The following is a 25,756-nucleotide window of genomic DNA, read 5'->3' on the forward strand; positions in this document are numbered from 1 at the left end:
TTGACCATTCTTCTTTTTCTTCAACGACTGATTGATTCTCATTTTTGGATAAACTTTCACATTCACAGCTCATCCAATTTTTTCATTTTTCATGTCAATTTCATCAACCAATTTTGCTACACTTTCCTTCCCATCCTGTGTTTCTTCTTAACAAAGACTAAGATGATATATGGCCTTCTCAACCTCCCTCTTCCTATGTAGGTTTTCTCCCAAATACCTTTTGTTGTATAATAGTCTCCTCAAATAACCCATCCATATAAATTTAGACCAGGGGAATTTCTATTAGTTCCATCATTGTCTATTGCAGTGCGAGGCTTCAGAGGCCTTTCAACAAGTCTATTGAGCCATTAAAACTGGTCCAATCAACAAAAACAATAACAATAACAACATACCCAGTATATTCCCGTATAGTGGGATCTGGGAAGGGTAAAATGTACGCAGTTCATACCACTACCCCCGACGGGTAGTCCAATCACTATTGGATATTTACACTACCACAAAAAACTTGAACCCTTCCCCAAACTTGACACAAAAACATGATCATAAATAATCATTAAATTGTAACGGGATATCGACACCACCATCTTAGTCCCTTAGCCTTACCAGTTCGAATATAACAATCTTAACTGTAAAATGCCATATCTTATTTGAAGGATTAACGCCTAATAGGTAAAGAATAAACATTCACAAAATTATTGTACTAAATTTGTGTTTGCATGATAGGTTAATCAGTAAGACGTACCTCCCACATATGAAGTGGTTCCATCTGCAAGTAGCTTATTCCTCTGAATCCATCTTTACTCTAGCCTTTAATGCAGGCCAGACAAAAGTGGATTCAGTTTCACTTCTTTTTGTCTGCAAACAAGAGAAATACATTTGATGTCAAACAAGAGAAGAACAAAAATAAAACAAAAAGAATATTTCAAAAGGGTAACACGAAATTGAGTGAATTGACGGATGACCAATATGATGCAACAAATTACCCATCTGTTCAATCGATGAGGCATTGTTGCAACAGATGGATGACAAGTTGCAATAGATTGGTCATCTGTTAGAATAAATCAAACCAGCCTTGCTATTGGTTTGATTTCTTTAAATAGTTGCTCCATCTGTTCCAACAACTGATTCGTCAATTGTAACAGTTGAGGAAATAATTGCAACACCACCACCAACAGCATCAACATCAAAGAAACAACACCATATGTTCCAACACCATCCACAACACAAATGTAACATGTTCCAACACGACCACCACCCAAACAACACCACCACCAAAGTATCAAACAAAAGATATAAAAAAAACTATACTGACAATAAGGCTTTTTAAGTTCTCCCAACAGATGACTTTTTTCACATATTTTAATAAAAATAATGGTTCATTCATTCAAGACTTAAAAGTCACCTTTCCTTCAATTTTCTCAATAAATAGGAAAATGGTAATGGGTAAATCATTAATAGCAAAAGATGTAAATATATAATTTAAATGACATATAAAAAAGAAGACGAGATGAAAAGAGTAATAGTGAACCATACCTGCAATGTCAAAAAAGTAAAGGGATCAGAACATCCAGTTCAGTCGAGAAAAGATATTGATTGGTTGATATCGGAAAGGATCCTCATCCGAAAGAAAAGAGAAAAGAGAGGAAAAAAGGAAACAAAGAGAAATAAGAATTAAGAATAAAGAAGAGTGATAAGTTGAGTCTTACTTTATGGCTGAAGGAGATAGTGACATTGAAAACACCACATAAGACTACTCACTCAGGAGATTTTTGAGTTATCCAAGTAGTACCGAGTAATATTTTTTACAGCCTTAGTATTTTAACTTTTTATCTCGGATATAAAATACCTAAATTGCTTTAAAAAAATTATCTTTAAACATTTAAGTGCAATTGATGATAATTTCGGTTTGGAAATTTCCAAAGCTCGATTATTTGTCGGAACAAATGACGCAATCTGTTTGATAGTTTACAACAGATGCATAATATGTTTAGATTACCTAATCTGTTTGATTTAATCCAATAGAAAAGACATCTGTTGCAACAGGTTGAATATTTTTTTTTATAAAATTTTAATTGAGTTCATATGTTAGACTAATACCTTAATTGAATAATCTAGGACTAGGGGTGAGTTCTCATAGGGTCAACTACAACTTTAATTAAAGTTTTTTTGGCAATTGCATGATGAGACGGTATTGCGTTCCTCCCGATCAGAGTCATCGATTGATCACTCTGAGCTGAATCAATTCTTACTACCTCATATGTTCAACTAATACCTTAATTGATTAATCTAGCACTAGGGTACTAATACCTTAATTGAATAATCTAGGACTAGGGGTGAGTTCTCATAGGATCAACTACAACTTCAATTGAGTCTTTTGGCAATTGCATAATAAGATGGTATTGCGTTTCTGCTAACCAGAGTCGTCGATCGATCACTCTGAATAGAACCGATTCTTACTACCTCATATGTTCAACTAATACCTTAATTGATTAATCTAGGACTAGGGGTGAGTTCTCATCATGTCAACTACAATAAATGGCAACACCTATTTGATAATTTACAACAAATGGGTAATCTATTATGACATATGACTTAATCCATTTAATAATTTACAACAAATAGGTAATCTGTCGCAATAGATAATCTGTTTGATAGTTTACAACAGATTCGTGATATGTTGTAACAAATGACATAATCTATTTGATAGTTTACAATAGATATGTAATATGTTGCAACAGATTACGTAATCTGTTTGATTTAATCCAAGAAAACAGACATCTGTTGCAACAAGTTGAACATTTGTTTATATATAATTTCAATTGAGTTCATATGTTAGACTTATACCTTAATTAAATGTGAGTTCTCATAGGATAAACTACAACTTCAATTTAGTCTTTTGACAATTGCATGATGAGACGGTATTGTGTTCCTCCCAACCAGAGTCGTCGATCGATCACTTTGAGTCGAACCAATTCTTACTACATCATATGTTAGACTAATACCTTAATTGATTAATCTAGAAAAGGATACTAATACCTTAATTGAATAATCTAGGACTAGGGGTGAGTTCTCTTATGGTCAACTACAACTTCAATTGAGTTTTTTGACAATTACATGATGAGACAGTATTGTATTCCTCATGACCAGAGTCGTTGATCGATCACTCTGAACCAAACCAATTCTTACTACCTCATATGTTAGACTAATACCTTAATTGATTAACCTAGGACAGGGTACTAATACCTTAATTGAATAATCTAGGACTAGGGGTGAGTTATCATATGGTTAACTATTGATCAATCTAGGACTAGGGTTGAGTTTTCATAGGGTCAGCTACAATAGATGGAAGAGCCTATTTGATAATTTACAATATATGGGTAATCTGTCGCAACATATGACAATCTATTTGATAATTTACAATAGATGGGTAATCTGTCACAATAACTGACTTAATCTATTTGATAATTTACAATAGATTCGTAATATGTTGTTACCTAATCTGATTGATAATTTACAATAGATGCAAAATCTGATAAAATATGTTGAACATTTATATTTATACAATTTCAATTAAGTTCATATGTTAGACTAATAGTACCTAAATTGATTAATCTAGGACCAGGGGTGAGTTCATAGGGTCAACTAGAGTACTCGGTCAACAACTTCAATTGTTTTTATACAATTTCAATTGAGTTCATATGTTAGACTAATAGTACCCTTTGGCAATTGCATGATGAGAGGGTTAAAATTATGCATGTCTTTTATAATTTTAAAAATAATTAAAAACAATTCAGACCAAATTAACATTTTTAAAACTTGTCATTCTTTTCCAAAATACAAATCAACCCATACAAAATGTTTCATTATTTATTCTGAATTAAACAACACGGCAATAAACCAAAATTAATCCACGTTCAACTTTTATTAATTTCTCGATTCCTTCCCCAAATCAACCAATTTTAATTCTCAAACAAAGACATCATTTCAAGAAACAATCCATACTCAAGGGAACTAACCACGATTCAAAACAAGCAAATATTCACCACAACATGGATCAAGCAACATATAACATACAATTCGATACATTCAAAAATAATAAATAATAAGAGGGAAGGAATAGGATTGGACCTCAATTTGAAGATTTTGAAATTCAATAATACTTCAATGAAAGAACAGAATCCGCGCCAAAGAAACTTCCATTCGGAACCTCAATTCAAACCAACTCCAACTCGATCAAAATCCGAAAAAAAGACTGAACAACCTCAAGACAGTCCCCGCGAAAACCCAAGAAAAGAAACGAGACTGATCTTAGGAATTTTGCTTGTTCAACAATATTTCGCTGAAACAGAACAATAGACAACCGAGAAAATATTTTTTTCGGCCAGATTTGTCAGAAAAAGGCTGATTAACGGACTGATTTAACTCTGATCTTGGGGTATTAATGAACTCAAAGTTCAGAAATCATCCAGTAGCCCTTTATCTGGTAATTTCAAATAGATTTGGTGATTTTTCAACGTGTTTCTGGCGAAACTGTGGCTGGAATAGTAACTCGAACACGGAATTGACGTCTCTCCCTTACCGTTCTCACTCTATCTCTCCCTCTCTCATGGTGAGTGTTTTGTGCGATGGAGAAGAAAAGAGAAAAATATCGGGTCTCCAAAAGGGCTTCTAAGAAGAAAAAGGAAGAAAAAATGGCGTCACTTTGCTTGTTGAAGATAATGGTGATGGCCCTCTCCCTTTTGTTTCTGTAATCCATGTGTATCTATAAAAAAAAAAGTGTGGATGGTGTATTATTCCCTATAGTCCCCCTTCCATTTTTGTTGTATGTGTAATTTGTTATGGACAAAGAAGGAAAAAAAATATGAGAGGGAAATGGGTGGGGTCACGTGGGTAGTGAGATGTCCGCTTTTAATTGCAGAGATTGTTAAGATAGGATTAAAACAAGGTAAAATTTGTTAAGGGTTATTATTTTATGGAGAGATAATTACATGATTTAGGGTACAGGATAGGATAAGGTAAAAATGAGTAAAAGTGATATCAGGGAGGGACAAAATTAGGTGTTTACAGTAATGAACATCAATATTATTAATGGTTGTGGATATTCTGATTTAGTTTAGATTGAATTTTAATTTGTAGGTTTTAGGTTGAATTTAATTGAGAATTCATTTTAAATGGTAATTCTAACTGAAGTTCGGATTATTTTAGGCAAATTAGAAAAAAATGCTGATTTGAAGGGTATATATAATAAGTTTCATGACGGTGAAAGCATAAATAGTCTAATAGTATACCGAATGATAACTTTTACTAATAAATAAATATATGAGACTTTTTTTACCCTAAAAATCACAAATGTAATTTTTTTTGTTTGTCTATTGTTGTACTTTCATATAATTGTAAAGACATGTACTTTCTTTTAACAAAACAATATGTGTTTTTGTGGTGAAAAAATAGGAAAAGACTTTTCATGAAAAATCTATCAAATATTTGTTGTTTAAATAATTTTTTATTTTATGCATGTTGGTGCTGCAAATATTAGATGTGCTTGTAGGCTAGGATTTTGATTGGACGTTTACCTACACATTCACCGACATTAAATAGATAACATCTCCTGCTATTCTTTGTTGTATTTTCATATAATTAATTCTAAAGATGTATAAATTTTTTTAACAAAAATATATTGTGAAGCTATTTGTCTGTTCTTTGTTGTGCTTTCGTATAATTGTTAAGACATGCATGTATTTTCTTTTAATAATAAATATGTGTTGTTTTGGTGAAAAAAATAAATAGTGAAAGACTTATCATGAAAAAAAAGTTTAATATTTGTTGGCTACAATTTTATTTTGCAATTACTAGCTATACAATTACTTGGTATTACCTTTTAGCTATTTTAAAGTAAATTATCCTTATCATGTTATATTATTTAACGTAATTACACACGTGCAAAACACGTATCATAAATTAGTATTAAAATAAACTCACATTTCTAAATTCAATTTGAATAACAGTATTTTTATTTTTTTAGTAAATTGATCTATAGAATTTAAAATGTATGCACATACATGAAAAAAAAATTAATCTCCTTCCATCTGAACTACATTTATAATAACAACAATTAAGAGTGTTTCCTCAATTCGGTAATGTTTTTCTTATGTCTCAAGGAGTACGAAAGATATATGAGATGATCCAGGGATTGACTTATGTGACAGTACTCTTTTAGGCCAAACGTTCACTTTTTATTTTGTTTCATAAATAAATTGCAGAATAGTTTTTAAAAATCTATTTCTCTCATTAATTATGTGTTTTTTTGTTTTGTTAATATTTTGAGTTAATTAAAATACGTAACATCCAGGGATTGATTTATGTGACAGTACCTTTAGGCCAAACGTTCACTTTTTTATTTTGTTTCATAAATAAATTGCAGAATAATTTTTAAAAATCTATTTCTCTCATTAATTATATTTTTTTTGTTAATATTTTGAGTTAATTAAAAGGCCTAACATATTATGTGATATGAGTTACTTGATCAGATGTCCTCCAAAGGATTTGACATATATATGAGCTAATCATACAATATAAAATTAAATTTTCAACCTCAACGATCTTCTCTTTCTTTTTTTAACATGTCTGATTATAGCTTAGTGAGTATGTTCTGAGAAAATATTTTTATTTTTTTAATGAAATCTTTCATAATTACGCGAAGCACGAACCATTTCACTAGTTATTTGGAATTTTGAACTAACTTTAGGAACAGACCCACAACTATGTTATGAATTTAGCACGACCAAGTACATTTGATCCAAAATTTATTAACTAAGAATTCATGAGTCAAAAGTATTGAATCTGTCTCTAACTAACATAGCGTAAAATTTATAAAATTATAGATTAATTAAAGCCGCACTATTGAAATTCCGTGAATGAGTAATGCTAAAATGTGAAATTGATGGGGTTCAAAAGTCAAAAGGCAAACTATACTAGTCAAAAGGCAAGCTACGCCTACTAAGTCATAAGGTAGGATATATTAGAAAAAATAATGGATGCATTATTTCTGTGGATTATCAATATCTTATTTAGTACACTTTTTCAACATATATACACTCTATTGTGTATTTCCTCCGTTTAATCTTATTTGCTACAAATTGAGATGATATGTCTATTAAGAAAAAAATAATTAATAACATAATTATTTTAGAATAGTCTTTCTATTAAATGATGTTTATAATGTGTCTTGAAATTAATTTGGAGAAAAAATAATTAATGTTAAGCGTAAAATAAAAAAAAAAGAAGTTTCTTTTCTTGATATGCCAAAAATGATAAGTAAAAGTAAAAGTTCAATTAAATTGGTGATAAGTAAAAGTGAACGGAGGGTGTATTAGACATACGTAAATAATTATATATGGGAAACCCTTGATATTAGCAATATAATGAACTTTAATGCATACATTAGTATGTGTAAATACATATAGTCCCTCCAAACCTTATTTACATTATTTTCATTACATTTGTGGAGGGTAATTTTCTAAATAATTTTTTTATTTAAAAATATGCAATGAAAAATATTTTAATATACCAAATCAAATACCGCATAAGAAATAATTTAAGCATAACTAATGCATACATTACTAATGCAAGCATTACTAATACATCATATTTTGCATTATCTTATCCACTCTATCAATCGACACCTAAGTTTATTCGTCACTGCAACAAGTAGAAGATGTCTTCACCAAGCCACTGTGAAAAGATCAATTTCAAACTTTAAGGAGCAAGCTTGGAGTTGTGGGAAAGCCCAACACCAGCTTGAGGGATGAAAATTAATTAGAACCTGAGTAGGACTCGTATTATCTGATAAGCCCTTCATGTGTGTAATTCTTAGGGGTTGTTTGATAGAGTGTATTAAAATGGAATGCATGCGTTAGTTTAATGTATATTAGTAGTACCTTGTTTGTTATACCTTTTTACCCTATGTATAACTAATGCAAACATTAGTTATACACTCTATTGTGTATTGAGGTGTGTATTACTAATACTTCAAAATCCATGACATTAGTAATGCAATGAATCTAATGCATGCATTAACATGCTTAAAGACCCTATTACCCCTCAAAAAAATTTCCGCATCCTTTCCAACATATATATTGAGGGTATTATGTAAAAGATTTCTTTTTTTTTAGAAATTATGTAATTCATGTTTTTTATTAATATATCGAACCAAACACTGCATAAGAAAGATACGAGCATAACTAATGCAAGCATAACTAATACAAGCATTACTAATACAAGCATTATTAATACACGTATTTTGTATTAGTCTCATACCCTTAATGTATAAACAATGTAGAGGTTTACAAGGATAGAATAAGTTGTGACCAAGAGGAGTATCCTTCATGTCCTAATTGGACATAGACTTGTACAGAGGCCATGCATATTCAATTAGATTGACACTGGCCTAAGTATGTATATTTTTTTCACTTAAGTCTATTACTCTTAAGCGATTTTCTAATTCCTTTCAATGATCAAGTTAAAATCATTACCAATTTTGTTATAGCATACAAGTTCATAGTATTACTCCCTCCGGTTCACATTATTTATTTTCCTAATTAAAATTGATATTTTAAAATATTTGTTATTTCAGAAAATGAAGATATCATTAATTATTAGTTTTCACATTTATCCATAATAGATGTGGAAAGAAATCAGTGTGCTGACAAGGAAAAAGTACTAAATTGATATCAAACGACAAATAAAGATAATTTAATTAATCAATTTACCCTTTAAGTTAATTTTAATTTTTTTCTTAAGGGACCAGGAAAAAAAACATGATTTCACTCTCAATTGGTATCTTCTAATTAGGTAATAATTTTTTTAAAATCCTTGTGTTCTCATTATGTTCTATATATCATCATATATTATATATCAACCACTCTATAAATTAAGGGATCTCCATTTGATCTCCTAATTAGTGGTTACAATATACCAATATATTGACATGGAAGTAAAAAAAAGTAGAAGAAAACCAATTGGCACTTGATGATCAAAAGCAATGGGGGAGGATAGTGAAGGAAATTGAGGCGATAACTACATACAAATTCAAGAATCCTGACTTATTATACGAAGTTTTTACTCATTCTTCATTCCAAGAAAAGTATGCATCTTTTTTTAATTAAAATTAGAAAACATTTTAGACAGCACAAAGTTTCTCACGAGAAGAAAAGGACTAAAAGTTCATGTTAAACAGGCCACACTCCATCATTAAACATACAATGGATGTCAATTCTCATACAGGGGATGGCATATTTATTCTGGTCATGGTGAAACAGAAGTGGGCAAATCCTCCTCAAGTCTTCCTCTTGTCAAAGCAAAGCCAACAACATACTTCCATAATCTCCTCTCATATCTTTGCTAGTGGCGTAATCCAGAGGACTGCTATCCCTCTTCTGGTACTCATCAACAATAATCTTCAGATCGACCTCATCCCTTGTAGCGATAACTCTGGTCACATAATCTTCCTCTGTTCCCCTCCTGTTAATTGCATCACCGAGAACCTCCACGAAATATTGCTCGGGTAGACAAGACCTTTTATGGTGGCCCTCAATAGTGCAACCAACTCATCCACATCTTCCAATTTCTTTAGGATGTCTTCACTATATTCATCTTTGTAATGATTCAAAGTATCATTGAGTTGCGCTTTGCTCTTTGTGACTAAAATACTCATGACCTCATCATCGCTGTAAGCCTTATCAGGGATCTTCTCATGCAGAATTTTAGAATCTGCTTTAGCAAGGTGTAAGTCCACCTCATCTCCTCCATACCGGTAGGAACTCACAAGAGGTGCCTAAAGCTTGCGGTGATCCCCAGTAATGTGATAAGTAACGTCCTCTTCAAGAGATTTCTTGTAATGAACATGATAAGCTTCTCTTCCAAAAACCAGTTCTTTAGGAGATCTGGTACAAGCTAGTCCAGGCCTTGGCCGTGACAAGCATCCCAGATCGATGAAGGCACAAGAAGACCCTTAGCATATAATCATGAACATTTCTTTTTGGACATGTAAGAAAACGTTAGCGGAAGAATAGCTCATTAAGTAAATCCATTTAAAACATATTGAAATTTATTCAAGTTTGAAAGAAAATTTTTAGACGACCTCTCCGCAAGTCTATGAAGTCTGTAAATATGAATGAAAAACTTAAGTCGGGACATGGCCCAGATACCATAAAACTGAAAATCAAAAGTCTAACACGAAAATCATATTGCCTTCCGAAAGATGGAGGGTTTAACACTTGATGAAGCTGTCCCAAAGAGGTCCTAGTGTTGCACAGAATCACGAAAAAATGCCTCCGAACCTACATCATGAAAAGATGTAGCATCCGGGGATAGTCAGTAAGACGAGTACTGGCATGCAACCCAAGGGAAGGGTTAAATCAATTTGTAAGGTAGATCATAAATACTCAATAGAAGTCTCACAAAGGGTAATCATGAAATAGGAAACTTAAAACGTGAAAATATAATCATTCTCAAAATTTATTCATGGATTAAGTAGTTTCACCGACCTTAGGCAACCCATCGACTGTATGAGTCCGGTATTCGCCCTACCGGTGGGGACCCAATCGATGCTTGCCGCATGAATTGAGATGAACATAATATGGCCATCATGACATACCGTCCTTGTATAGGAATGAGATAAGGTTGTCCCACTTGGGAGCGAACCACCCCTATGTACGCAAAACATAGGTTTTAGGCGTTGATCACTAAGACTTTCACCTTCTCGGTGAGCTATATAATCCTCGCTAAGCCATGTTAATTTTTTTTTTCATAAATATTTATCCATAGAGTCTTTCATTAAAGCATTCACATTTTGGTACCGTCATACCATGACTTGCAAGCCATTCATATAATGCCAAATCATTATCATATGACATTATAGACTCCCAATTCCGCCTTTAAAATTCATAAACATAGCCATAATAGGATTTTCAAAAGAGTCATTAAAAAACTCATCATTTCATGCCATACCTTGCTCAAAAGATGAGATAAACATCATAATCCTCATTGAAAAGAAAGCTTTTGAAATGGGTCAAAGGTCATAGTTTCATTATGCATAACCTTGAAAGTTGTAAATCAATATAACGAAATTCATCTTTTCAAATAGTATGTTCAAGTCTTAAAACCCTCTACAAATAATTAGAAACCTTTAAAACAAGAGAGAAATCAATATTACACTTTTTACAATGAAATCCTCAACCCTAGTTTCAAATAATGATTATAGACAACGTAAATACTAAATAAATTAACACTTTGGAATAACAATTAAAGTTGAGAGTGTTCAACATGCCATTTGATTAAGATCTTAGAAGAGAAACCTTGAAACTTAACCTTAGGATCGTCATATGTGACCTTGAGGTTTCTTTGACTTATAGAAAATAAGAGAGAAAGTTTTAATTTGATTTGGAGAAAACCCTAATTAGAAAGAATCTTGGAGAACCACTTCGAATTTGGAAGATTTTGAAACTTTACAAAGGATGAGAGAAGGGATTCAATTGTGACTAAGGGTAACTAAAAGAGCTCAAAAACATTTAGAATAGTTAGGGGACGGTTTTGGGTAAGAAAAGTACCAAAATACCCTTAAAAATGCGTAAGAAAACAAAGGAGATGCTGACAGAACCTCAACTCCCTGCCACGGTGATATCACAGAGGCTAGCATCCGTGACACCTTGAAATCGTGGAGATCTAGCTCTGTGGCACCTTAAAATTGTGGACCTCCACTGTTTCACTTATAGCCTTTTGCTCTAAACTCCAAATCAAGAACCGTAAATGACGTTGCAAAGAAGACTCAAAGAACTTTAATTTGAGAAATAATGGGCCATATAATTCTTCAAATTCTAGGAGAAATTCTCATATGAATTTGACCCCAGTAAAACCCAATACCAGAACTCAATCGGTGACAAAGATCTCAACTCAACTTTGAGCTAGTAGATTTCTATGACCTTAATTTATCTCTAAAGATGTTCCCACACCAAAAATTAATCATCACACTTATGTCTAAATAGAAATAATTGGGTTCAAATCTATATACATGTAAAGGATGGTTCAAAATCTAGCTCGAGAGTATGCAGTGTTAAAATATCTCCTCCTTGAGATCATTCATCCTTAAATGATGGCTAGGTACTTATCTATGTTCTATAATCATGACATAAGATATGAAAATTTACCTCAACAATTATCTATTAACTCTTTTTTACCTAGAGAGATGTCATGAAAACATAAAACAATTCGGCTAAGCAAGAATCATGAAAAGTATGAGATTTCACACAGACATAATCTAGGACATGAGTTCTATGGAACATAGGTTATAACGTCCCAAATCTGGTACCCGAAATGCTACACGGTGATCATGACCCCGCAGGACCATAAGCTAACCCATGACTGATAGCTGTAATTGGGCACTGCATAGTATACTGTATAAAGGTGAAAAATGGCTAAAAGGCCATAAGGTTCAACTATCTAATAAAACATAACATCTGGAAATACGGTATCACCATACCAAAATTGAAATAACTGTCTGAACATGCTAGTCTGAAAGCCTTTAAACTGTCTAAAAACTGTGGAGTTGATGGGACATGTCCCCAACTAACTCCGGACTACTGAAATAATAAAGTAATAAAATAATCATGCTATCCTCGAATGATGAGGACTCACTGCTAGTCTGGCTGCTGAACGTATGATCTACTAAGGATGCTTTAGAGCTCGTGCTTCTAAACCTATGGTATAAAGCACCATAGCGTAAATGCGTCAGTACGATTGAATATACTAGCATGCAAGTGAGGTAGGCTGAATGTAAGGGGTTTATATGTATGAACAATACTAACTGACTGAATAACATGAACGTGAAAATACATGCATGAATACGTAAATTGTGACTGAGATCATGACTTCATTGAATCTGAATACTGATAACATAAGTTTCGTATAACTGATATACTATTATCTGAATGACTGTGTCTGACAGTCCTATTTCTGATGGAACTAGCTGAGTTTCATACTGAACTGGATAACTGTATCTGATAGTTCTGAATTCTGTAGAACTATTTAAGTTCTATCACTGAGACTAAGACTGAGACTAAGACTGTGGGAAGTATTCATCTAACCGACATGCCCTAAACAAGCTATTATAGCTGAGTTGGGGTCCAATCTGTAACCCCAATTAAAAGGGTGTCAATACTGCGCCACTAGTAAAGACAAACTGTGGGTGGCCTTTATCTGACAGTGTCCCCAAAAGAGAACGGTGGGACCCTCATCTGATAGTGTTAATCCACCACATCAACCCTTATCTGTCAGTATTGATGTCTCAACCTATGCTAGCTACATAGTTCTGGAATGCAAGGATTGCTTTTAAGGATCACACCCTCAACTGTCACTGTGTGACCTCATCCTTGGGTTTACTTAGTGCTAATACCTACTCCTATCTGAATAGACACTAAACATGACTAATTGAATTGAACTGGACTACGTTCATTGAGTTTCGTTGACTAACGGGATACTGCTAAGATTACTGAGTTACTGAGATTTCTGAGATTATTGGGATTTTTAAGTTTTCTTGAGTCACATGACTGACTGAGTTCTATGAATCATAACTTGATTGAGAGTATCTGGAAAACATGACACTGGCTCAAGGCACACAGCTAAATTATCGGGTAGAAGCACCCCCAGGACTCGATAGTATGAAACTGACAAGACATGACACTTCCTGAATTCACGACCATAATCAACAATCCATAATACAATCATTGGGGAATTTCATGAGGCACTTGATTATCATGGTTTGGTACATGAATATGAATGCATTTAAACATGTCATAATTTTATAGGGCTAATCTCATAAACAATCCATCAAATAATTTCAATGCATAACAATAACATGGAAGTCATTTTGAACATACGGGTAAAGCATGGGTTCATTAATTTGGTCATAATTGAGTCCTAAAGCATGATTCTTGTTCTCTTGGGCATTTTATCAAACATATTGCATGTATAACCTTAGGGTTAGGCATATACACTAGTTCATACATCATGGTTACTTTAATGAACTCAATTTAAAAGTTTCCAACCCACATACTAGCATAATTTCATGAAAAGTACATAAATACTCCAACTAGGGATTCATACAACCACATCAACAAAATTAAAATCAACCCACCACATGGAAATCATAATTCATGAGTTTAAAATGGGATTCTTGAACTTCATGGGTGAAAGAAACTCATGAATCAACACTTTACATACCTGGGTGGATGATTTCTTAAAGATTAGTAGAGGAAAGCTTGAATTCTTGACTTAGGATTAAACACCTAGGGTTTCTTGTTCTTGGGGATTGATCTTTGAGAGAAACCCTAATTTGGTATTGTGGATGAATAATGAACTTATAAGCTCTGGTCTGGTATGATTAGGGGTTAAAACTGGTGGAAAAAAACCCAATTACCCTTTTTAAAATGGCTTAATATCACTGATCGGAAGTGGCGACGGCTTGGGCGATGGTCCGTCGCTGGTTCGATGGTCCGTCGGTCCATCCCATCGTACTTGGCCAGAACCTAAACTTCTTGCCTTGTCTGCGATGATTTGGGTGATGATCCATTGCTAGCTCGACGGTCCGTCAGTCCTGGCCATCGCACTTGACCAGAAGATGGTTCACTGTCTTAGTCGCAATGGCTTGGGCGATGGTCCATCGCTAGCTCAACGGTCCGTCAGCCTGACCGTCGCTTCTAGGCGGTTTTGTCAGTTCTCTGTAAAACATCCATAACATTTTACTCCAATACCGGATTTGGATGAAATTGGTATCATTGGAAAGCTAATTCAATTTCCCAAATGATAAAATGTCGAAATTGGGCAAATTATATCTGATTTAAACATCAATAATTTAGGAAGTCGTCACTAACTCTTCTGGAGACTAGATTTGACTTATAGAAAGTTCAGGGTATTACATAGGCATAACCACGTAAGGGATAATATTTTGGAAATCATTGACTTGATTAATATTTATACAAGACATAAGATAAATTTTTGCAAAACGTAAGGATAGAAGAACTCTTCATCTTAAATGATACGTATAATAGCCCTTAAATTTAGTGACACTTCTAACCTATGCTTTCAACTATGAATACCACACTTCATCATTTCCAACTTATCATTTCTTCGTGAAATACATAACTACAAAAGCTTGAGTCTAACTGCATAGTTCTTTAATGTTAAATCCTAAGCAGGAGTTAAAACACACGAGCTTAGGCAATGGGACTTAATGATCTAAACCCCTCAAAGAATACTACTCCATTTTACCATAACAATCAAACAAACTCAAGCTTTAATTAAGGAGTACTAGCCTCATAGTGTCATGATTTACATATCTATCAATCATAGTATTCAAGCCTATCATTACTGCACCCATTTTATGGATCTTCACACCAAAAATAGTAAACTTCAATCATTTTCATTTGGATATACACCACATATTCCCTTTTTAACCATTTCACATAACAAAATATCATTTCATTTTCCTCTCTTTACCTTTAGCCTTAGTTTGAGTTGTTATACTTTGCTACATTGCCACTATCATCATCATAACATGAGGAATATTTTTTAAGGAACCAGAGTATGAGCATTAAGGATAGGAGTGACACTACTCAATTATGAATCATATTTATTGCACTACTCAAGATGGGGCCTGGGAAGTAAGATATGGTACAATAGCATGAAGTGCTTCATATATCAAACACATAGATCATGAATAGAGATTCGTTCAATCATAAACATAGCATAGTATGAGTTCATAAGCCTGGGCACACTAAGAAACATAAGTACATATATCCTGAGTTGTATAGCATAAAACTGGTATACATAAATAGAAGGAATAAGACAAAGAATGTTGCTTGAAGCTATTTCTTTTCTCATTCTAAGAACTGAGAAAGGTCATACGTTTGCATATAGAGTATCGTGGGCTTAGATATGACATAAAATAACTTCTTGATGTATAGAAATGTATAGTTTCTTAGAACTAAGCAATACGTGAGACATAAGTTTATGGATCATGAGTATCTTAACATAAAACTTGAATACTTGGAAGCTTGGATTACTGAGAGATGTTATTTCTTCTAGTTTAGGGGTCGGAGGATTGACATAAGTTTCATAGAAAGCTCAGAACTTAGGTATAGGCATGACTTGAATATATAAGATATTGGTAGAATGTCTTCTTAAACTAAAGCAACAGGAATTTCTAGAGTAAGAATATATCTCATCACGACTCTTTCCTGAAACTCACCACCATGAGAAAATTCAAGATCTGCCTTAGTTCATCATCTCCCCCTTAGCTCAAAGGTTGTTATTCCATACCTGCTGATGCATCCTCTTATTAAATATATAAGCAGAAAACTCAACACAATGAGGGATATCACTATACACATGAATGCTAAACTCACTCAGATAAGCTATAATATGAAAACACTACCTTCTTTCTAAGATATTCCTTTCAGGGACACTAGTCTTAACTTTCACTAGCCTTTCTAGTCATCACCCTATAACCTACACTCTCATTGGCATACATCACTGCTCCCTCTATCACTCAACAATCTAAAATCACTGCAAGGACAAACAATTATGAGATCCTTTCTTATTTCAACTAAATACCAAATATTTCAATCGACCAATTTTTCTCTATAATAACAATAAAATCTACAAATTTGCCACACCTTAGCCAACACCATAAGGGCTTACCATACCCATCACTCAGCCAATAGGTACCAAACTCTTGCTATATTTTTTTTAGATGAATCACTACCTTCATCCCCAAGCTTCTAAACTTATTATTTGATATCACTAGATTTTGGATTATTTTACCACTCATATGTCATAACACCCTAATTTATACTATTTTTATTTTACCTCTTAAGTGTGACATCTACAATAAGGTTTTGGAAAGGGACTGAATACACATCTTACCTAGGGATCAAACATAATATTAACATAGACAGGGGTATACACTTTGAAACAATTAGCATGAACATAAAATTAGAATTTAGTCAAGTCCTTATGTAGTTTCATAACTTTTTATGACTCAATCTGAAAGGATCACATTATTAGGAATCTAAGACTTTGAACTTGTATCACTTTGATAATAAGACATAGCCAATAAAAGTAGAGTTAGGTAGGAATCTGGATAACTTTCATATGGATAACAATATTGCATGATCTAGAGTATGAAAGAGTGAAAATATTCCCTAAATGCCCTGTAGCGTCCTGATTATAAGTGTAGTGCACAACAAACCCATAAGCAAGACACTAATAGAAAGGGCTTCGTAGACACTATAGGAAACTTGAATCATGCTCTAATACCAAGTTTGTCATGAACCATGCTCAGGCTCTATCCATGATGGGTATCCCAGACTAATGAGGGCATGAGAAGACCCCTTAGCATTTCATCACAAGCATTTCATTTTGAACATATAAGAAAATGTTAGGGAAGAATAACCTATTAAGGCAATCTATTTAAAATATACTAAAACCCATACAAGTTCAAAATAAAATATTTAGACCTCCATAAGTCTATGAATCCTCTAACATACGAATGAAAAACTGGATTTGGGACATGAGCTCGATAACACCATAAAATAGAAAATAAAAAATCTAACATGAAAATCATATTACTTTCCAAAAAATAGATAGCTTAAAACTTACTGAAGCTGTCCCAAGAAGGTCCTAGTGCCACACAAAATAACGAAAAAATACCTCTAAACCTACATTATGAAAAAATATAGAGTTTGGGGATGGTAAGAATAATGAGTACTAGCATGCAACCCATGGGAAGGGACAAAGAAACTTTTAAGGTAAATAATTAATACTTAATATATGTCATGATCCAACTTGTGGCCCTGGCCGTGACAGTCATCCCAAACCAGTGAAGGCCTGAGATAACCCCTTAGCATTATATCATAAACATAGTCATAAATAGAGTTGCAGAAATGAGACCATAAGGTAAGAAGTTCAATATTTGAAATAAAGTAATATACAAATCCTTAAGAACAAACTCCATAACAACAACCCAACACCATTTACGAAGTCTCTAACTTTAAGAATAACTTTTAAGTGGAGACATGACCCCGACTATACCATAAAACAAAGAAATGCCAATATGGAAACATATGTGAAAGGTATAAATACCTTTCGGATGATGGAGAGATCACCACTTATCACCAGCTATCCAAAAGAGAATATGAAAGCTCTAGTGTTGAACAAAATTATGGGAAAAGTGTCTCTGAAACCTACATTATGAAATGATGTAGCGTCCAAAAATAGTCAGTATGGTGAGTATTGGAATGCAGCCCAAGGGAAGGGATAAAATATAAAGGTATCAAGATAAGTCAAAAAACATATGTTCATACTCTATAATGATAATAAGATAAGGAAAAAGGGATAAAAAACATAAAGATATGACCGTTTAATATTTAATCCTAAACTATATAGCTTTTACCGTTATCCAATAACCCACGGGCTATGTGGGTATGGTACTCCCCAATCAGTAGGGCCTCAGTTCTTGTTGGTCGAATATATTGAGGTTAGGAAAGAGTCACCAATAGATTAGAGCCATCATATTATCCTCATTTAAAGGACACCATTTCGTCTCCCAATTAAGGTATGACATCCCTATGATAATAAATATAGGTTTCAAGCATAGGTCACGAGGACATATGCCTTCACAGTGAAGCTATATAATTTTCTTTAGAGCCCAACTAAAATATTTTTCACATACCATTAAACAAGGAGTCGTTTATTAAGGCATTCCCATATTGGTATCGTCATACAGACTTACAAGCCATTCATATCATGCCAAGAAAATATTATCGTAACACATTATCGACTCCTTAACCCCATCATTCAAAATCATACTCACATTCATCATTAAATTGCATAAGAATCTCATAAGAAGTCATAAAGTTCAACACTTTCAATATTTCAAAATGATGGGGTGTCATCTATATTCATCATTTTTAATTCAAATCATTTTTTCAAAGAAGTCATAAGTTCAATCATTCATAACATTTAATAGTTCAAAATTTATATAATGAAATGAATCCTTTCAATCATTTAATTCAAATCACCGTAACCTTCGACAAGTGGTTAGAAATAATTTATAAGATGAGAAAAAAATTAATATTTAACATTTGTAATGACAATTCTGAAGCCCAACTTTAAAACATCAATAAAATAAGTAAAAAGATAACAAAGTTCACATTTTAGGATAGTAATTAAAGTACATAGTGTTCAACATACCTTTTTGATGGAAGAAATTTGGAAAAGGCTTGAATCCTTAACTTTGAAGCTTGAACTCTAGCTTGAAATCAATATGAAGAATCAAATTCATTTCCCATACCCTTAATGATGAAATTAGTGAGAAAACATTGAGAAGAAACTATAATCTTTGACCTTTCTTGAAACTTTATATTGGGAGCTTGGGTTTTTTGAGAAAGAAGATGAATTAGAGACTAGGGAGTGATTATCATACTTTGGGATAAATTTAGGGATTAGAAATGAATTGGGGGAGTTATATGGGGTGAAAAACCATTTTTTCCTTGATTTAATTAAGGAAAACCGTATTTTTACATTTGGAAAGTAGGGGTTCACACAATAAGCCCAATAATATGGAAAAATCTTTGACTTGCACAGCCAGAAGCTTTTCCTCACGCAGCTCATCCTCTCCCTGGACAACATCTCACTAAAAAACCGATAACTTTTTACTCCAAACTCGAATTGACAAACGGACAGTTGCATTGAAAAGAAAACTCAAAGAGATTTGATTTGGTATATATTAGACCACCAAACTCATTATATTCTATGAGTATGGTCACTGGAATTTGACTCATGTAAAAAGGTATACTAAAACTCAATAGGTAGGAAAGTTCTCAACTCAACCTTGAGCTAGGAGATTTTTATGACTTTAATTAATATCCAAAGATATTCCCACACTAAATAATTGATCATCACACTCATATAAAGACAGAAATCATTGATTTTAGGTTTATATACGTACGAGGGATGATTTAAATTCTAGAAAAACAAATGTGGGATGTTATATTATCTCCTCCTTGGAATCATTCATCCTTGAATAATAGATAGGAACTAATTGAAGCTTTAGTAGTATGGAATAAAGAATGTAACTTCACATTAGGAATTCTTCCTCAACAAAATATACTTAGGCATCAAAAAAAGCTTCATGACCTGTTGTACGGAATAAAGGATGTAACTTCACATTAGGGATAACCTTCACTATAGCATTGTGCATGGAGGATAGCCTCCATAATATTAGCGTGCCACGCTAATGTGTTAAAAACATTCAATTTTTTTTCACTTAGAGTGAGGGGATTTTGGTATTTTTACCCGTTGTATGACCTTTAAACATAAAATAATAAATTTCCTTCAATTTTCAAATATAAAATCATTATTTTCCTCTCTCAAACTTAAAATCCAAGAACATTCTAGGGTTTCACAGTGAATTCATCCTCCGGGCTCTAAACTTTGAATTGTTTTCAATTCCTTGTATATTTCAGACATGTATCTCATTCCCTAACTTTAATTTTTCATTTTGACACTTATTTAATCCTTATCCATATGGCTTGAATTGATTGGTTTGAAATTGAGTTAGGATTTTTGATTAGTATTACTTGAATTACTTTCACAAGGTTTAAATTAATGATTTATGTGTTAAATTTATGGTTTTTGGACTGAATGAGTGCATTTATATAAGAATTAGAATGGGGAACATGGGTTTCCTCAAATTGATAAATTTTTGACTTGTTAATGGCATTAACCCTAACCCACTTTGTAAAATTTGGTTTTGAACACGGATATTTGCATAATTCAACTTATTTATGAACCCATTGCAATGCATTAAGGGATAATTGGTTGAAACAGATTTGAAATGCCCTTGGTGGACATAGTTTTGATTTTAAAATAGAACTTGGGAGTCTAATGGTTACATGAATTGGTTTGGTATGATTATATGAGCTTGCAGGCATAATTGGTATGATGATACCAAGTGGTAAATATCGTATTAAATAACTCCTGGGTCACTGGATGGGTTTATATGTAATTTTTTATAATTTGGGCTTAAGAGATATTGTGTAGCTCACCGTGAAGGTGTAATTCATGAGGTTGGAGGGGGGTAGGGGCGGAGGGGGACTAATACTTGAAACCACATTTGCTGGTGTAGGGGTCTATATGACCATGTGTTTGGTTCACATACTATATTTTGGAATGGCTAGAGCCTTGGTGCCTTTATCCCTTTTTTCAGATTCCTTGATTTGTGCGACTAACACACACTAGTGCCCTTTCAACAGAGGAAGATGAAGCCATATAGACCGTGGGTACTTTTAAGATGAAGCGAGCTACATAGTTAAGTTTAATGGTTTAAACTCTCATATTCATAACCCTTGTCCCTATCCCGACATCTTATATATAAATGTATATGAATGAGGTGCATATGGTTTTTGACTCTTTTTGGCATTGACATTATTTTATCACTTTTCCTGACTTACATACTAGTGCTTATCCAACTGACCATCCTTGGATGATATATCATTTCAAAATGTAGGGTCTAGGGTGTTCTATTGCTCTTGTGCAGCACTAGGTGGTTTGGTACATCCATTGAATTGCTATGAAGTAGTGAGCCTTCATATTTTGGAAGGACCAGTTATTTTATCTATTTTTTTTATTTCATAGCATAGCATTTTGGATTTTTTTGGTCATGGTCGGGGACATGTCCCGACCTATTTGGCATTTTTGATTTTAGAGGATTTTGTGGACAAGTGTGGGTTCTTTGTTTGTTTTGATTCTTAGACCTGACTTATCTATTCTTATTACTATTTTGGTTGGCTTCCGCTATTTGATATTTATATGATCTGGAGGTTAGGCTAAGGGGGTGGTCTCTAATCTATGGTGGTTTTGAGATACTTGTCACAACTAAACCCTGGCTTGGGTTGTGACAAGTAGTGTCCATGTCTTAAGAAAAAAATTCAAAACAACAACTCATACTGTCTACGAAGCTTCTAAATTTAAGAATAACTCCTAAGTCGAGATATGACTCTGACTATACTATAAAGCCAATAAATATCATTACAAAAACATATGTGAAAAGTACATATGCCTTCCAGATGATAGAGGGCTCACTGTGACAGCGCCCAAGCGCACACATAAGTGTACGTGGTTTTATCAAGTAGTAAGTGGCTTCAAGGATTCCCAAGTATTGATCTCTCAGGTACTTGTGTTCGCCGCCTATCTAATTCTAGTTTAACAAATCGAGAAGAGTAAAAAATAAAGTTTTAGAATTGTAAACTAAAAATAAATTGAACTATTGCAGAAAAGTAAATGACTTTAGACAATCAAAGGATAGAGATCCAGGGTTAACGCTTCCAAAAATCATACTACGTTAATGAACTACATTCGTTAAATTTATTATAGTGGTTGTTGATTCATAGGGTTACATAAGACCCCACAAAAATTTCTAGATTAAATCAGTCCTTTAAGCTTTTTAGGGGTCCCAGACTTAGAATATATTAAGTAAGTATTCAGACTTAGTGCTATTTTAGCCTTTGAAAGTTGACAATCTTATTTCATTACCTTTACATCCTTCAAATATTGATATTTGAGTTAATTCATGATCAGGAATGTCAGTAGAGGTTCCCGGACAAGTTTTGAATTTTTAGGACCTCGTTTAGACTATGTTTGAGTGCCCAAAATAGTGGGTTGACGTGATCTTGATATGTCACGTCGACCATCATGTCGATAAGATAGGTTTTTCCCAGCTTCTGTTCAAATTCCAGTGAACTGACGTAGACTGGATGCGGTACTTTGGCTATCGCGTCGATGCCAATGACGCAGTGCATCGACCTGCGCATCTGTAACATAGTTTATAGGAATTAAAAGGCCACATCTTCAGGGTTAATTAGGCCTTTTCCCCATGTCATTCATCCCCCAAAACATGAAATTAAACCCTTTGGAGAGCAATTATGTTTATTCTTTCACAAATTTCTCAAGAGCTAGAATCCAAGGTGTTCAAATTTCAAATCAAGAACTAAAGAACTCACCATAATTCATCAACTAAGGTATTTAAAGTGTTCATCCAAGGGTTCCTTCCACCCTTGGAATCCAAGAAACTATTTTCAAAACTTCAAGTATACGAATTTCATGAATTTAATGTTGGGTTTGATAATATTCATATTTATGATGATGATTTGGGTTTCAAATCCTTGTTTTATAATAAGTTTGATATGGGGTTAAATGATCTTTGTGTGTTACTATGTGAAATCATGCTAAATCCTTCAAATTGTGAATTTAGTATTTGGAATTGTGTGCTCACACATTGATTTGTATTATGTGCATATTTTATGCCCTTCAAGTGATGGATAAATTAAGCATGTGAGTTGAATAGTGAAATTATATCATGTTGTCATGTATTCAAGTTCATGCCATGCAAGTGTTTGTTAAAAAGCCCCAACGAATGAATGATGATCAAAGTACTTAGCTTACATATTTCAAGTTTCTGCCATGTCTCTTAATTTATGCTATCGAGTCCTGGGGGTATTTAATACCTGATAATTTAGATAATTATCTAGAGCCATGGTCAGTCATAGAACAGTGTTAGTCATATCACAAATAATAATACTCTTAGTCAGTTATAGAAACTCAGGAAATCTCAGTAGTGCTCGTAACTCAGTCACAGTACTCATATCAGACCTCAGTAGACTCAGTCAGTTAATAGAATTCAATAGTGTTCCATTAGTCCACGAACACAACGAATTCAGTTCGGTTCAGTCAGATAGCAAGATCAGTAACAATTTAGCCTATCCTAGTACAGATGAAAAATCAGTTCAATGTCTATTCATTTGGGAGTAGGATTCAGCACCGAGCGAACCCAGGGATGGGGGCATTCCATCCAGTAGAGAATTTGACCCTTAGTAGCAATCCCTGCATTACAGAACTATGTAGCTAGCATTGAGATATCTTTATGCTAGATATTATGAGGGTTGATACATCTCATTTTATTTATCCTACCAGTAAGGGTTGATGAAAGATCTTTCTGTCATAGAGGGTTAACTCACCGTTTGTCTCTACCTGCGGTACACTATAGACACCCTTTCAATTAGGGTTATAGGTTAGACCCCAATTAGTTCAGAGAGGGGATTATCGATTAGATGATTACCTCCCATAATCTTAGTTTTAGTCTCATTCTCAGAATAGAACTTAGTTTAGTTCTACAGATTCAGGACTATCAGATATAGTCACTCAGCTCAGCACAAAACTCAGTATAGTTCTACAAAATTAGGACTGTCAGATACAATCATTCAATTATAAAAAATACAGCACCAGTAAACTCAGATATTAGTAGATCAGTGTTCAGATTCAGTATTCAGTATTATCACAATCTTAGTTACAATATATGTATTTATGCATGTATTTTTATTCAGTCATACTCATGTTATTAAGTTATTATTATTCATGCATATGAACCCATGCATTTCAGCCTACCTCACTGAGCATACCAGTATATTCAAAGTACTGACACATGCTTTTATTTTGCACTATGATGTCTTATATCATAGGTTCAGATGCACGGGCTCCAGAACACCCTTAGCAGTTCAGATTTTCAGCAGTCAGCATAGTAGTGAGTCCTCATAGTTTGAGGACATAGTTGTTTTTAGTATTTCAACATTATTTTCAGTAGTTGGAGTTAGTTGGGGACTTGTCCCATCAACTCCACAGTTTAGATAGTTTTGAGGCTTTCCAGACTACAGTATTTTCAGGCAGTTATTCAATTTTTTATATTGATGTTCAATTTTGGTATTGTGATACTATATCCAGTATTAGTTATAGTATTGAACCTTATGGCTAGTTTTTTTGCCTACTTTTCACATATATACTATATTATAATTTAGTTATTACAACAGGTAACAGTCATAGGTTAGCTTGTGGTCCTTCAAGATTATGAGCACTATATACCATCCGGGGTACAAACTCAAGGCATTACAATCTTGGTATCAGAGCCTTAGGTTCAACAATGTCCTAGGAAGTCTGAAAGCTACATCTAGTAGAGTCTTGTACATGGGTATTTTGTATGCCACACTTATGGACAGGAGACTATAAGGTGTTTTAGGAACTGTTTTCCTTCTTTCAGTATTTATGTCGTGCGAGTAAGCATGAGCTTCAGTTACACTCTCCTTCTAATCCAACTTTTTCTTCTATTTATAGACTATGCCTCCAAAGAGGACTAAGGGAAGAAGAACGGGGGACCAGTTAGAACCTCAACCCATCCATCTAGATCCTCTGGATGAGCACGTCTCCCATACTGAGTTCAGAGCAGCCTTCACCACTCTAGCTCATTCTGTGGTAGCCTAGAATGAACGTTTAGCTATTGTTCCAGCCAACCCAGTGGCCAATGCTGCTGCTGCCAGGATTTCAGATTTCACTCAAATGAACCCTCCATAGTTTACCAGGTCTACGTCAGATAAAGACCCTCAGGAATTTCTTGATCAGGTGCTTAAGGTTATCGATATTATAGGGATGACTGCTATTCAGAGTGCTAATTTGGTGATAGATCAATAACAGGATGTGGCACCCTCATGGTTCAAATAGTGGAAAGTAAAGAGGGCCACAGATGTAGGGCCCCTAGAATGGGAGGAGTTTGCAGTTGCTTTTTTGGATAGGTTCTTCTCGCTAGAGTTGAAAAAAA

At 33.8% G+C, this 25,756-nt stretch overlaps 1 pseudogene; it reads right to left on the minus strand.

Annotated features, from left to right (window-relative positions):
• Positions 1 to 9,227: 9,227 nt before the first annotated feature.
• LOC107876682 overlaps positions 9,228 to 25,756 on the minus strand; it is a 23,447-nt pseudogene continuing 6,918 nt past the window's right edge.

This window comes from Capsicum annuum, unplaced genomic scaffold, assembly GCF_002878395.1.
Source record: "Capsicum annuum cultivar UCD-10X-F1 unplaced genomic scaffold, UCD10Xv1.1 ctg4380, whole genome shotgun sequence".
Lineage (NCBI taxonomy): Eukaryota > Viridiplantae > Streptophyta > Magnoliopsida > Solanales > Solanaceae > Capsicum > Capsicum annuum.